The sequence below is a fragment of the Dreissena polymorpha genome, chromosome 11 (assembly GCF_020536995.1).
Source record: "Dreissena polymorpha isolate Duluth1 chromosome 11, UMN_Dpol_1.0, whole genome shotgun sequence".
Classification (NCBI taxonomy): domain Eukaryota; kingdom Metazoa; phylum Mollusca; class Bivalvia; order Myida; family Dreissenidae; genus Dreissena; species Dreissena polymorpha.
The window spans coordinates 63,431,417-63,448,033 of record NC_068365.1 but is presented as its reverse complement, the minus strand read 5'-3'; the positions used below and the strand labels follow the sequence as shown (position 1 = coordinate 63,448,033).

At 36.5% G+C, this 16,617-nt stretch overlaps 1 long non-coding RNA gene across 8 annotated transcripts; it reads left to right on the top strand.

Annotated features, from left to right (window-relative positions):
• Nucleotides 1–354: 354 nt before the first annotated feature.
• LOC127851711 (uncharacterized) lies at nt 355–16,259 on the top strand. Of its 8 annotated transcripts, none has more exons than XR_008035901.1 (9): nt 355–582; nt 1,036–1,136; nt 2,642–2,734; nt 5,342–5,442; nt 6,824–6,924; nt 8,306–8,406; nt 11,383–11,475; nt 14,073–14,173; nt 16,214–16,259. It is a non-coding gene; the product is annotated as an uncharacterized LOC127851711 (long non-coding RNA). The 8 variants fall into 8 exon arrangements; XR_008035899.1 differs by lacking the exon at nt 16,214–16,259 and adding an exon at nt 15,673–15,743; XR_008035904.1 differs by lacking the exons at nt 14,073–14,173; nt 16,214–16,259 and adding an exon at nt 11,929–11,985.
• The last annotated feature ends 358 nt before the right edge of the window (nt 16,260–16,617 follow it).

Here is a 16,617-nt window from a genome sequence, read left to right as displayed (position 1 = left end):
AACCCAATGGTTAGCTGATAGTTGCAATTCGCAAAATTTTATAAACAATGCAATGGTTAAGGAACACTGAAACTGCAAGATCGTATTAACGTTTACCTGTCTAAACCACAAACTCATACGAATGGTACCATTAAAACAATAAATAATTGCTTTTTATTGACTTAGTTTTGCTTTTGTACGCTGTATCCGCCATAGGCTGCACACCACACTTTTTAGCCACCAATGCGAATTGGCCCCGGTCAAATTTCTAAATAAAGAGAACATTGCTCAAGTAAGCACCATTTTGAGTGTCTTCTGCTTCTGCAGGAAAGTGGCAGTTTGTTGCTGAAACTGGCTTAAAAAGGCTCGGAAACACACATAATTCTGATGTTTTGATTTGAAATAATCAATACTAAAACATTTTGCCCCAACTCATTTGATTTGAATGTTACTGATTTTTCAGAAGGCACAGCCTCAACCATTCTGGCAATGTGCTTGGTTTATTTTCAGATTTGCGAGGTGACCAGTTTCCAGACATTGGTTCGCTCCTGCTTGTGTACGCGATTGGCCGAGACTAAAAAAACTGTAGTGTGCCACCTTAAGGTAAAACGACAAATTTCCAAAATGATCAAACACCCATGAAACATGCTTTTGCTTAATTATATATTCCTAAGGTTTTGTTTTTTAACAGAGTGTTTGCCCATAACACTATTGTATGACCAATACTGTTCGTAAATCAAGGGAGGTAATTCGGAATCATGTTTACTGGTTTCTGCAATTCTCAAACAGTTCTGTATGAAGAATGTGCTCAATTTGTAGCCGGTATGGACAACTTACTACTCTGTGGTGAAGAAGGGCTTTATATTCATATAATGACAAAAATTATAGCAAACAATATAAGAATCCAATCAAAGCAATGATTCAAAATGGCCGTTTGGGCAGAATTTAGTACGGTTAAGGACCTATCGCCTGGTAACAATCTTGTTAACATTGTTTCCATGTTAACATTGTGCATGCTTTCGCATTGAAATCAGTGTGGAATGTCATTTATTTCAGGTTTTAGTCGTTTGCTTGTAAGGCAAGATAGTCCCTGGAGAAGAACTAAATTACGTCAACAGCCTTGTCAGCGGAAAGACACTCCGTTGCAGTTACTGAAGGTAAAACGACATCTTCAGTGGGCTAGGTAAATGTTGGCATGTTTGTCGGAATGTGTTTCCTGGTCTATACCGAAATGTCCTGCGTGCTTTGTTTAATCTATAACTGCGCCATAACTTACTTTTCGCCATTGTGCGCAATTCAACTGATGATATATATAAGCAAATAAAAAGTTATTGTGAAGAAGTGACTCTTGCAAGTGCCTCACATTGTTGTATGCCTTTTAACAATGATCTGAGCTTACTAGAAGTTTTACTTTTTTCTGTTTCCAAGAAATATGGGTTAATATTTATCTCAGATGTCAATTTTTAGGCAATCATTAGTGTCATATCAGGGGTATTTCCTCAATATGTCAGCCCCAATTATTTATGCTATGATTGGGTTATCTCCCTTGCATGGGCCTGTTTAAGGGATTACTTCACAGGGGCCTTAAATGGTGTGTTTTTACAACAGATTAAAGGTACAAATGCTTAACTTGCCTTTCAAGATCATGCTAAGCATGCAATTTATTTATATTTTTATTACTTTAAGCAAAAACATGTGCATTTGTTGTGAGAGCTGTAAAAATCTAAGCAATGCCAAGTATTTATTGGCCCAAAACTGCGTGTTTTTGTGTTGCTTCTTTGATAAAGTTATGATTTAAAGGCTGACCAAGTCACCTGCACTACCATTTGTCATCTCAATGTGATTAAGACTTCATTTAATTGTTGCAATATGTTTCTGTGAGGTAGCTTTTCACTACCATGACTTCTACAATGACCCTGAAAATGGCATAGAAAAAAAAGGGAAAACAGGGGTCGGATTAAACGCTTTATAAATAACAAACAAGCCTTCAGACTTGGTCAAAAATGTATTATATTTGCTTGTTTTTGTCCAAATTTCAAGAAAACAAGTCCATATTTTGCAGTTCTAAGACTTTGCTTGCCCTTAAGGCTGCACACCACACTTTTTAGCCACCAATGCGAATTGGCCCCGGTCAAATTTCTAAATAAAGAGAACATTGCTCAAGTAAGCACCATTTTGAGTGTCTTAATAATAATGAATGTCAGGTTTGAGTTGTGGTGATTTTTCTTGGATGTTTGTAAGTTACCAAAACATTGGTATTTTAACTATAGCTGCATACAGGAAGTAGAATTAATGCAATTCGAAAACAGGTGTAATGCTGGCTCCGGTCAGTATTTCTGTTGGAAATTTGAAAGGGCGTACGGACATTGAACTATTACAAAAAATCTAATCCTTTGACCCCCAATTTTCTCCATTGCTGTTTAGTACTTGGTAAGTTACCAATGTAAAAACATGGTTTCCAGGCACCTTGCTTCTGCAGGAAAGTGGCAGTTTGTTGTTGAAACTGGCTTAAAAAGGCTCGGAAACACACATAATTCTGATGTTTTGATTTGAAATAATCAATACTAAAACATTTTGCCCCAACTCATTTGATTTGAATGTTACTGATTTTTCAGAAGGCACAGCCTCAACCATTCTGGCAATGTGCTTGGTTTATTTTCAGATTTGCGAGGTGACCAGTTTCCAGACATTGGTTCGCTCCTGCTTGTGTACGCGATTGGCCGAGACTAAAAAAACTGTAGTGTGCCACCTTAAGGTAAAACGACAAATTTCCAAAATGATCAAACACCCATGAAACATGCTTTTGCTTAATTATATATTCCTAAGGTTTTGTTTTTTAACAGAGTGTTTGCCCATAACACTATTGTATGACCAATACTGTTCGTAAATCAAGGGAGGTAATTCGGAATCATGTTTACTGGTTTCTGCAATTCTCAAACAGTTCTGTATGAAGAATGTGCTCAATTTGTAGCCGGTATGGACAACTTACTACTCTGTGGTGAAGAAGGGCTTTATATTCATATAATGACAAAAATTATAGCAAACAATATAAGAATCCAATCAAAGCAATGATTCAAAATGGCCGTTTGGGCAGAATTTAGTACGGTTAAGGACCTATCGCCTGGTAACAATCTTGTTAACATTGTTTCCATGTTAACATTGTGCATGCTTTCGCATTGAAATCAGTGTGGAATGTCATTTATTTCAGGTTTTAGTCGTTTGCCTTGTAAGGCAAGATAGTCCCTGGAGAAGAACTAAATTACGTCAACAGCCTTGTCAGCGGAAAGACACTCCGTTGCAGTTACTGAAGGTAAAACGACATCTTCAGTGGGCTAGGTAAATGTTGGCATGTTTGTCGGAATGTGTTTCCTGGTCTATACCGAAATGTCCTGCGTGCTTTGTTTAATCTATAACTGCGCCATAACTTACTTTTCGCCATTGTGCGCAATTCAACTGATGATATATATAAGCAAATAAAAAGTTATTGTGAAGAAGTGACTCTTGCAAGTGCCTCACATTGTTGTATGCCTTTTAACAATGATCTGAGCTTACTAGAAGTTTTACTTTTTCTGTTTCCAAGAAATATGGGTTAATATTTATCTCAGATGTCAATTTTTAGGCAATCATTAGTGTCATATCAGGGGTATTTCCTCAATATGTCAGCCCCAATTATTTATGCTATGATTGGGTTATCTCCCTTGCATGGGCCTGTTTAAGGGATTACTTCACAGGGGCCTTAAATGGTGTGTTTTTACAACAGATTAAAGGTACAAATGCTTAACTTGCCTTTCAAGATCATGCTAAGCATGCAATTTATTTATATTTTTATTACTTTATAAGCAAAAACATGTGCATTTGTTGTGAGAGCTGTAAAAATCTAAGCAATGCCAAGTATTTATTGGCCCAAAACTGCGTGTTTTTGTGTTGCTTCTTTGATAAAGTTATGATTTAAAGGCTGACCAAGTCACCTGCACTACCATTTGTCATCTCAATGTGATTAAGACTTCATTTAATTGTTGCAATATGTTTCTGTGAGGTAGCTTTTCACTACCATGACTTCTACAATGACCCTGAAAATGGCATAGAAAAAAAAGGGAAAACAGGGGTCGGATTAAACGCTTTATAAATAACAAACAAGCCTTCAGACTTGGTCAAAAATGTATTATATTTGCTTGTTTTTGTCCAAATTTCAAGAAAACAAGTCCATATTTTGCAGTTCTAAGACTTTGCTTGCCCTTAAGGCTGCACACCACACTTTTTAGCCACCAATGCGAATTGGCCCCGGTCAAATTTCTAAATAAAGAGAACATTGCTCAAGTAAGCACCATTTTGAGTGTCTTAATAATAATGAATGTCAGGTTTGAGTTGTGGTGATTTTTCTTGGATGTTTGTAAGTAACCAAAACATTGGTATTTTAACTATAGCTGCATACAGGAAGTAGAATTAATGCAATTCGAAAACAGGTGTAATGCTGGCTCCGGTCAGTATTTCTGTTGGAAATTTGAAAGGGCGTACGGACATTTTACTATTACAAAAAATCTAATCCTTTGACCCCCAATTTTCTCCATTGCTGTTTAGTACTTGGTAAGTTACCAATGTAAAAACATGGTTTCCAGGCACCTTGCTTCTGCAGGAAAGTGGCAGTTTGTTGTTGAAACTGGCTTAAAAAGGCTCGGAAACACACATAATTCTGATGTTTTGATTTGAAATAATCAATACTAAAACATTTTGCCCCAACTCATTTGATTTGAATGTTACTGATTTTTCAGAAGGCACAGCCTCAACCATTCTGGCAATGTGCTTGGTTTATTTTCAGATTTGCGAGGTGACCAGTTTCCAGACATTGGTTCGCTCCTGCTTGTGTACGCGATTGGCCGAGACTAAAAAAACTGTAGTGTGCCACCTTAAGGTAAAACGACAAATTTCCAAAATGATCAAACACCCATGAAACATGCTTTTGCTTAATTATATATTCCTAAGGTTTTGTTTTTTAACAGAGTGTTTGCCCATAACACTATTGTATGACCAATACTGTTCGTAAATCAAGGGAGGTAATTTGGAATCATGTTTACTGGTTTCTGCAATTCTCAAACAGTTCTGTATGAAGAATGTGCTCAATTTGTAGCCGGTATGGACAACTTACTACTCTGTGGTGAAGAAGGGCTTTATATTCATATAATGACAAAAATTATAGCAAACAATATAAGAATCCAATCAAAGCAATGATTCAAAATGGCCGTTTGGGCAGAATTTAGTACGGTTAAGGACCTATCGCCTGGTAACAATCTTGTTAACATTGTTTCCATGTTAACATTGTGCATGCTTTCGCATTGAAATCAGTGTGGAATGTCATTTATTTCAGGTTTTAGTCGTTTGCTTGTAAGGCAAGATAGTCCCTGGAGAAGAACTAAATTACGTCAACAGCCTTGTCAGCGGAAAGACACTCCGTTGCAGTTACTGAAGGTAAAACGACATCTTCAGTGGGCTAGGTAAATGTTGGCATGTTTGTCGGAATGTGTTTCCTGGTCTATACCGAAATGTCCTGCGTGCTTTGTTTAATCTATAACTGCGCCATAACTTACTTTTCGCCATTGTGCGCAATTCAACTGATGATATATATAAGCAAATAAAAAGTTATTGTGAAGAAGTGACTCTTGCAAGTGCCTCACATTGTTGTATGCCTTTTAACAATGATCTGAGCTTACTAGAAGTTTTACTTTTCTGTTTCCAAGAAATATGGGTTAATATTTATCTCAGATGTCAATTTTTAGGCAATTATTAGTGTCATATCAGGGGTATTTCCTCAATATGTCAGCCCCAATTATTTATGCTATGATTGGGTTATCTCCCTTGCATGGGCCTGTTTAAGGGATTACTTCACAGGGGCCTTAAATGGTGTGTTTTTACAACAGATTAAAGGTACAAATGCTTAACTTGCCTTTCAAGATCATGCTAAGCATGCAATTTATTTATATTTTTATTACTTTAAGCAAAAACATGTGCATTTGTTGTGAGAGCTGTAAAAATCTAAGCAATGCCAAGTATTTATTGGCCCAAAACTGCGTGTTTTTGTGTTGCTTCTTTGATAAAGTTATGATTTAAAGGCTGACCAAGTCACCTGCACTACCATTTGTCATCTCAATGTGATTAAGACTTCATTTAATTGTTGCAATATGTTTCTGTGAGGTAGCTTTTCACTACCATGACTTCTACAATGACCCTGAAAATGGCATAGAAAAAAAAGGGAAAACAGGGGTCGGATTAAACGCTTTATAAATAACAAACAAGCCTTCAGACTTGGTCAAAAATGTATTATATTTGCTTGTTTTTGTCCAAATTTCAAGAAAACAAGTCCATATTTTGCAGTTCTAAGACTTTGCTTGCCCTTAAGGTAAAACGACAAATTTCCAAAATGATCAAACACCCATGAAACATGCTTTTGCTTAATTATATATTCCTAAGGTTTTGTTTTTTAACAGAGTGTTTGCCCATAACACTATTGTATGACCAATACTGTTCGTAAATCAAGGGAGGTAATTCGGAATCATGTTTACTGGTTTCTGCAATTCTCAAACAGTTCTGTATGAAGAATGTGCTCAATTTGTAGCCGGTATGGACAACTTACTACTCTGTGGTGAAGAAGGGCTTTATATTCATATAATGACAAAAATTATAGCAAACAATATAAGAATCCAATCAAAGCAATGATTCAAAATGGCCGTTTGGGCAGAATTTAGTACGGTTAAGGACCTATCGCCTGGTAACAATCTTGTTAACATTGTTTCCATGTTAACATTGTGCATGCTTTCGCATTGAAATCAGTGTGGAATGTCATTTATTTCAGGTTTTAGTCGTTTGCTTGTAAGGCAAGATAGTCCCTGGAGAAGAACTAAATTACGTCAACAGCCTTGTCAGCGGAAAGACACTCCGTTGCAGTTACTGAAGGTAAAACGACATCTTCAGTGGGCTAGGTAAATGTTGGCATGTTTGTCGGAATGTGTTTCCTGGTCTATACCGAAATGTCCTGCGTGCTTTGTTTAATCTATAACTGCGCCATAACTTACTTTTCGCCATTGTGCGCAATTCAACTGATGATATATATAAGCAAATAAAAAGTTATTGTGAAGAAGTGACTCTTGCAAGTGCCTCACATTGTTGTATGCCTTTTAACAATGATCTGAGCTTACTAGAAGTTTTACTTTTTCTGTTTCCAAGAAATATGGGTTAATATTTATCTCAGATGTCAATTTTTAGGCAATCATTAGTGTCATATCAGGGGTATTTCCTCAATATGTCAGCCCCAATTATTTATGCTATGATTGGGTTATCTCCCTTGCATGGGCCTGTTTAAGGGATTACTTCACAGGGGCCTTAAATGGTGTGTTTTTACAACAGATTAAAGGTACAAATGCTTAACTTGCCTTTCAAGATCATGCTAAGCATGCAATTTATTTATATTTTTATTACTTTAAGCAAAAACATGTGCATTTGTTGTGAGAGCTGTAAAAATCTAAGCAATGCCAAGTATTTATTGGCCCAAAACTGCGTGTTTTGTGTTGCTTCTTTGATAAAGTTATGATTTAAAGGCTGACCAAGTCACCTGCACTACCATTTGTCATCTCAATGTGATTAAGACTTCATTTAATTGTTGCAATATGTTTCTGTGAGGTAGCTTTTCACTACCATGACTTCTACAATGACCCTGAAAATGGCATAGAAAAAAAAGGGAAAACAGGGGTCGGATTAAACGCTTTATAAATAACAAACAAGCCTTCAGACTTGGTCAAAAATGTATTATATTTGCTTGTTTTTGTCCAAATTTCAAGAAAACAAGTCCATATTTTGCAGTTCTAAGACTTTGCTTGCCCTTAAGGTAAAACGACAAATTTCCAAAATGATCAAACACCCATGAAACATGCTTTTGCTTAATTATATATTCCTAAGGTTTTGTTTTTTAACAGAGTGTTTGCCCATAACACTATTGTATGACCAATACTGTTCGTAAATCAAGGGAGGTAATTCGGAATCATGTTTACTGGTTTCTGCAATTCTCAAACAGTTCTGTATGAAGAATGTGCTCAATTTGTAGCCGGTATGGACAACTTACTACTCTGTGGTGAAGAAGGGCTTTATATTCATACAATGACAAAAATTATAGCAAACAATATAAGAATCCAATCAAAGCAATGATTCAAAATGGCCGTTTGGGCAGAATTTAGTACGGTTAAGGACCTATCGCCTGGTAACAATCTTGTTAACATTGTTTCCATGTTAACATTGTGCATGCTTTCGCATTGAAATCAGTGTGGAATGTCATTTATTTCAGGTTTTAGTCGTTTGCTTGTAAGGCAAGATAGTCCCTGGAGAAGAACTAAATTACGTCAACAGCCTTGTCAGCGGAAAGACACTCCGTTGCAGTTACTGAAGGTAAAACGACATCTTCAGTGGGCTAGGTAAATGTTGGCATGTTTGTCGGAATGTGTTTCCTGGTCTATACCGAAATGTCCTGCGTGCTTTGTTTAATCTATAACTGCGCCATAACTTACTTTTCGCCATTGTGCGCAATTCAACTGATGATATATATAAGCAAATAAAAAGTTATTGTGAAGAAGTGACTCTTGCAAGTGCCTCACATTGTTGTATGCCTTTTAACAATGATCTGAGCTTATTAGAAGTTTTACTTTTTCTGTTTCCAAGAAATATGGGTTAATATTTATCTCAGATGTCAATTTTTAGGCAATCATTAGTGTCATATCAGGGGTATTTCCTCAATATGTCAGCCCCAATTATTTATGCTATGATTGGGTTATCTCCCTTGCATGGGCCTGTTTAAGGGATTACTTCACAGGGGCCTTAAATGGTGTGTTTTTACAACAGATTAAAGGTACAAATGCTTAACTTGCCTTTCAAGATCATGCTAAGCATGCAATTTATTTATATTTTTATTACTTTAAGCAAAAACATGTGCATTTGTTGTGAGAGCTGTAAAAATCTAAGCAATGCCAAGTATTTATTGGCCCAAAACTGCGTGTTTTTGTGTTGCTTCTTTGATAAAGTTATGATTTAAAGGCTGACCAAGTCACCTGCACTACCATTTGTCATCTCAATGTGATTAAGACTTCATTAATTGTTGCAATATGTTTCTGTGAGGTAGCTTTCACTACCATGACTTCTACAATGACCCTGAAAATGGCATAGAAAAAAAAGGGAAAACAGGGGTCGGATTAAACGCTTTATAAATAACAAACAAGCCTTCAGACTTGGTCAAAAATGTATTATATTTGCTTGTTTTTGTCGAAATTTCAAGAAAACAAGTCCATATTTTGCAGTTCTAAGACTTTGCTTGCCCTTAAGGTAAAACGACAAATTTCCAAAATGATCAAACACCCATGAAACATGCTTTTGCTTAATTATATATTCCTAAGGTTTTGTTTTTTAACAGAGTGTTTGCCCATAACACTATTGTATGACCAATACTGTTCGTAAATCAAGGGAGGTAATTCGGAATCATGTTTACTGGTTTCTGCAATTCTCAAACAGTTCTGTATGAAGAATGTGCTCAATTTGTAGCCGGTATGGACAACTTACTACTCTGTGGTGAAGAAGGGCTTTATATTTATATAATGACAAAAATTATAGCAAACAATATAAGAATCCAATCAAAGCAATGATTCAAAATGGCCGTTTGGGCAGAATTTAGTACGGTTAAGGACCTATCGCCTGGTAACAATCTTGTTAACATTGTTTCCATGTTAACATTGTGCATCCTTTCGCATTGAATCAGTGTGGAATGTCATTTATTTCAGGTTTTAGTCGTTTGCTTGTAAGGCAAGATAGTCCCTGGAGAAGAACTAAATTACGTCAACAGCCTTGTCAGCGGAAAGACACTCCGTTGCAGTTACTGAAGGTAAAACGACATCTTCAGTGGGCTAGGTAAATGTTGGCATGTTTGTCGGAATGTGTTTCCTGGTCTATACCGAATGTCCTGCGTGCTTTGTTTAATCTATAACTGCGCCATAACTTACTTTTCGCCATTGTGCGCAATTCAACTGATGATATATATAAGCAAATAAAAAGTTATTGTGAAGAAGTGACTCTTGCAAGTGCCTCACATTGTTGTATGCCTTTTAACAATGATCTGAGCTTATTAGAAGTTTTACTTTTTCTGTTTCCAAGAAATATGGGTTAATATTTATCTCAGATGTCAATTTTTAGGCAATCATTAGTGTCATATCAGGGGTATTTCCTCAATATGTCAGCCCCAATTATTTATGCTATGATTGGGTTATCTCCCTTGCATGGGCCTGTTTAAGGGATTACTTCACAGGGGCCTTAAATTGTGTGTTTTACAACAGATTAAAGGTACAAATGCTTAACTTGCCTTTCAAGATCATGCTAAGCATGCAATTTATTTATATTTTTATTACTTTAAGCAAAAACATGTGCATTTGTTGTGAGAGCTGTAAAAATCTAAGCAATGCCAAGTATTTATTGGCCCAAAACTGCGTGTTTTTGTGTTGCTTCTTTGATAAAGTTATGATTTAAAGGCTGACCAAGTCACCTGCACTACCATTTGTCATCTCAATGTGATTAAGACTTCATTTAATTGTTGCAATATGTTTCTGTGAGGTAGCTTTTCACTACCATGACTTCTACAATGACCCTGAAAATGGCATAGAAAAAAAAGGGAAAACAGGGGTCGGGATTAAACGCTTTATAAATAACAAACAAGCCTTCAGACTTGGTCAAAAATGTATTATATTTGCTTGTTTTTGTCCAAATTTCAAGAAAACAAGTCCATATTTTGCAGTTCTAAGACTTTGCTTGCCCTTAAGGCTGCACACCACACTTTTTAGCCACCAATGCGAATTGGCCCCGGTCAAATTTCTAAATAAAGAGAACATTGCTCAAGTAAGCACCATTTTGAGTGTCTTAATAATAATGAATGTCAGGTTTGAGTTGTGGTGATTTTTCTTGGATGTTTGTAAGTTACCAAAACATTGGTATTTTAACTATAGCTGCATACAGGAAGTAGAATTAATGCAATTCGAAAACAGGTGTAATGCTGGCTCCGGTCAGTATTCTGTTGGAAATTTGAAAGGGCGTACGGACATTGAACTATTACAAAAAATCTAATCCTTTGACCCCCAATTTTCTCCATTGCTGTTTAGTACTTGGTAAGTTACCAATGTAAAAACATGGTTTCCAGGCACCTTGCTTCTGCAGGAAAGTGGCAGTTTGTTGTTGAAACTGGCTTAAAAAGGCTCGGAAACACACATAATTCTGATGTTTTGATTTGAAATAATCAATACATTTTGCCCCAACTCATTTGATTTGAATGTTACTGATTTTTCAGAAGGCACAGCCTCAACCATTCTGGCAATGTGCTTGGTTTATTTTCAGATTTGCGAGGTGACCAGTTTCCAGACATTGGTTCGCTCCTGCTTGTGTACGCGATTGGCCGAGACTAAAAAAACTGTAGTGTGCCACCTTAAGGTAAAACGACAAATTTCCAAAATGATCAAACACCCATGAAACATGCTTTTGCTTAATTATATATTCCTAAGGTTTTGTTTTTTAACAGAGTGTTTGCCCATAACACTATTGTATGACCAATACTGTTCGTAAATCAAGGGAGGTAATTCGGAATCATGTTTACTGGTTTCTGCAATTCTCAAACAGTTCTGTATGAAGAATGTGCTCAATTTGTAGCCGGTATGGACAACTTACTACTCTGTGGTGAAGAAGGGCTTTATATTCATATAATGACAAAAATTATAGCAAACAATATAAGAATCCAATCAAAGCAATGATTCAAAATGGCCGTTTGGGCAGAATTTAGTACGGTTAAGGACCTATCGCCTGGTAACAATCTTGTTAACATTGTTTCCATGTTAACATTGTGCATGCTTTCGCATTGAAATCAGTGTGGAATGTCATTTATTTCAGGTTTTAGTCGTTTGCTTGTAAGGCAAGATAGTCCCTGGAGAAGAACTAAATTACGTCACAGCCTTGTCAGCGGAAAGACACTCCGTTGCAGTTACTGAAGGTAAAACGACATCTTCAGTGGGCTAGGTAAATGTTGGCATGTTTGTCGGAATGTGTTTCCTGGTCTATACCGAAATGTCCTGCGTGCTTTGTTTAATCTATAACTGCGCCATAACTTACTTTTCGCCATTGTGCGCAATTCAACTGATGATATATATAAGCAAATAAAAAGTTATTGTGAAGAAGTGACTCTTGCAAGTGCCTCACATTGTTGTATGCCTTTTAACAATGATCTGAGCTTACTAGAAGTTTTACTTTTTCTGTTTCCAAGAAATATGGGTTAATATTTATCTCAGATGTCAATTTTTAGGCAATCATTAGTGTCATATCAGGGGTATTTCCTCAATATGTCAGCCCCAATTATTTATGCTATGATTGGGTTATCTCCCTTGCATGGGCCTGTTTAAGGGATTACTTCACAGGGGCCTTAAATGGTGTGTTTTTACAACAGATTAAAGGTACAAATGCTTAACTTGCCTTTCAAGATCATGCTAAGCATGCATTTATTTATATTTTTATTACTTTAAGCAAAACATGTGCATTTGTTGTGAGAGCTGTAAAAATCTAAGCAATGCCAAGTATTTATTGGCCCAAAACTGCGTGTTTTTGTGTTGCTTCTTTGATAAGTTATGATTTAAAGGCTGACCAAGTCACCTGCACTACCATTTGTCATCTCAATGTGATTAAGACTTCATTAATTGTTGCAATATGTTTCTGTGAGGTAGCTTTTCACTACCATGACTTCTACAATGACCCTGAAAATGGCATAGAAAAAAAAGGGGAAAACAGGGGTCGGATTAAACGCTTTATAAATAACAAACAAGCCTTCAGACTTGGTCAAAAATGTATTATATTTGCTTGTTTTTGTCCAAATTTCAAGAAAACAAGTCCATATTTTGCAGTTCTAAGACTTTGCTTGCCCTTAAGGCTGCACACCACACTTTTTAGCCACCAATGCGAATTGGCCCCGGTCAAATTTCTAAATAAAGAGAACATTGCTCAAGTAAGCACCATTTTGAGTGTCTTAATATAATGAATGTCAGGTTTGAGTTGTGGTGATTTTTCTTGGATGTTTGTAAGTTACCAAAACATTGGTATTTTAACTATAGCTGCATACAGGAAGTAGAATTAATGCAATTCGAAAACAGGTGTAATGCTGGCTCCGGTCAGTATTTCTGTTGGAAATTTGAAAGGGCGTACGGACATTGAACTATTACAAAAAATCTAATCCTTTGACCCCCAATTTTCTCCATTGCTGTTTAGTACTTGGTAAGTTACCAATGTAAAAACATGGTTTCCAGGCACCTGCTTCTGCAGGAAAGTGGCAGTTTGTTGTTGAAACTGGCTTAAAAAGGCTCGGAAACACACATAATTCTGATGTTTTGATTTGAAATAATCAATACTAAAACATTTTGCCCCAACTCATTTGATTTGAATGTTACTGATTTTTCAGAAGGCACAGCCTCAACCATTCTGGCAATGTGCTTGGTTTATTTTCAGATTGCGAGGTGACCAGTTTCCAGACATTGGTTCGCTCCTGCTTGTGTACGCGATTGGCCGAGACTAAAAAAACTGTAGTGTCCACCTTAAGGTAAAACGACAAATTTCCAAAATGATCAAACACCCATGAAACATGCTTTTGCTTAATTATATATTCCTAAGGTTTTGTTTTTTAACAGAGTGTTTGCCCATAACACTATTGTATGACCAATACTGTTCGTAAATCAAGGGAGGTAATTCGGAATCATGTTTACTGGTTTCTGCAATTCTCAAACAGTTCTGTATGAAGAATGTGCTCAATTTGTAGCCAGGTATGGACAACTTACTACTCTGTGGTGAAGAAGGGCTTTATATTCATATAATGACAAAAATTATAGCAAACAATATAAGAATCCAATCAAAGCAATGATTCAAAATGGCCGTTTGGGCAGAATTTAGTACGGTTAAGGACCTATCGCCTGGTAACAATCTTGTTAACATTGTTTCCATGTTAACATTGTGCATGCTTTCGCAGTGAAATCAGGGTGGAATGTCATTTATTTCAGGTTTTAGTCGTTTGCTTGTAAGGCAAGATAGTCCCTGGAGAAGAACTAAATTACGTCAACAGCCTTGTCAGCGGAAAGACACTCCGTTGCAGTTACTGAAGGTAAAACGACATCTTCAGTGGGCTAGGTAAATGTTGGCATGTTGTCGGAATGTGGTTTCCTGTCTATACCGAAATGTCCTGGCGTGCTTTGTTTAATCTATAACTGCGCCATAACTTACTTTTCGCCATTGTGCGCAATTCAACTGATGATATATATAAGCAAATAAAAAGTTATTGTGAAGAAGTGACTCTTGCAAGTGCCTCACATTGTTGTATGCCTTTTAACAATGATCTGAGCTTATTAGAAGTTTTACTTTTTCTGTTTCCAAGAAATATGGGTTATATTTATCTCAGATGTCAATTTTTAGGCAATCATTAGTGTCATATCAGGGGTATTTCCTCAATGTCAGCCCCAATTATTTATGCTATGATTGGGTTTATCTCCCTTGCATGGGCCTGTTTAAGGGATTACTTCACAGGGGCCTTAAATGGTGTTTTTTACAACAGATTAAAGGTACAAATGCTTAACTTGCCTTTCAAGATCATGCTAAGCATGCAATTATTTATATTTTTATTACTTTAAGCAAAAACATGTGCATTTGTTGTGAGAGCTGTAAAAATCTAAGCAATGCCAAGTATTTATTGGCCCAAAACTGCGTGTTTTTGTGTTGCTTCTTTGATAAAGTTATGATTTAAAGGCTGACCAAGTCACCTGCACTACCATTTGTCATCTCAATGTGATTAAGACTTCATTTAATTGTTGCAATATGTTTCTGTGAGGTAGCTTTTCACTACCATGACTTCTACAATGACCCTGAAAATGGCATAGAAAAAAAGGGAAAACAGGGGTCGGATTAAACGCTTTATAAATAACAAACAAGCCTTCAGACTTGGTCAAAAATGTATTATATTTGCTTGTTTTTGTCCAAATTTCAAGAAAACAAGTCCATATTTTGCAGTTCTAAGACTTTGCTTGCCCTTAAGGCTGCACACCACACTTTTTAGCCACCAATGCGAATTGGCCCCGGTCAAATTTCTAAATAAAGAGAACATTGCTCAAGTAAGCACCATTTTGAGTGTCTTAATAATAATGAATGTCAGGTTTGAGTTGTGGTGATTTTTCTTGGATGTTTGTAAGTTACCAAAACATTGGTATTTTAACTATAGCTGCATACAGGAAGTAGAATTAATGCAATTCGAAAACAGGTGTAATGCTGGCTCCGGTCAGTATTTCTGTTGGAAATTTGAAAGGGCGTACGGACATTGAACTATTACAAAAAATCTAATCCTTTGACCCCCAATTTTCTCCATTGCTGTTTAGTACTTGGTAAGTTACCAATGTAAAAACATGGTTTCCAGGCACCTTGCTTCTGCAGGAAAGTGGCAGTTTGTTGTTGAAACTGGCTTAAAAAGGCTCGGAAACACACATAATTCTGATGTTTTGATTTGAAATAATCAATACTAAAACATTTTGCCCCAACTCATTTGATTTGAATGTTACTGATTTTTCAGAAGGCACAGCCTCAACCATTCTGGCAATGTGCTTGGTTTATTTTCAGATTTGCGAGGTGACCAGTTTCCAGACATTGGTTCGCTCCTGCTTGTGTACGCGATTGGCCGAGACTAAAAACTGTAGTGTGCCACCTTAAGGTAAAACGACAAATTTCCAAAATGATCAAACACCCATGAAACATGCTTTTGCTTAATTATATATTCCTAAGGTTTTGTTTTTTAACAGAGTGTTTGCCCATAACACTATTGTATGACCAATACTGTTCGTAAATCAAGGGGTAATTCGGAATCATGTTTACTGGTTTCTGCAATTCTCAAACAGTTCTGTATGAAGAATGTGCTCAATTTGTAGCCGGTATGGACAACTTACTACTCTGTGGTGAAGAAGGGCTTTATATTCATATATGTCAAAAATTATAGCAAACAATATAAGAATCCAATCAAAGCAATGATTCAAAATGGCCGTTTGGGCAGAATTTAGTACGGTTAAGGACCTATCGCCTGGTAACAATCTTGTTAACATTGTTTCCATGTTAACATTGTGCATGCTTTCGCATTGAAATCAGTGTGGAATGTCATTTATTTCAGGTTTTAGTCGTTTGCTTGTAAGGCAAGATAGTCCCTGGAGAAGAACTAAATAACGTCTCAACAGCCTTGTCAGCGGAAAGACACTCCGTTGCAGTTACTGAAGGTAAAACGACATCTTCAGTGGGCTAGGTAAATGTTGGCATGTTTGTCGGAATGTGTTTCCTGGTCTATACCGAAATGTCCTGCGTGCTTTGTTTAATCTATAACTGCGCCACAACTTACTTTTCGCCATTGTGCGCAATTCAACTGATGATATATATAAGCAAATAAAAGTTATTGTGAAGAAGTGACTCTTGCAAGTGCCTCACATTGTTGTATGCCTTTTAACAATGATCTGAGCTTACTAGAAGTTTTACTTTTTCTGTTTCCAAGAAATATGGGTTAATATTTATCTCAGATGTCAA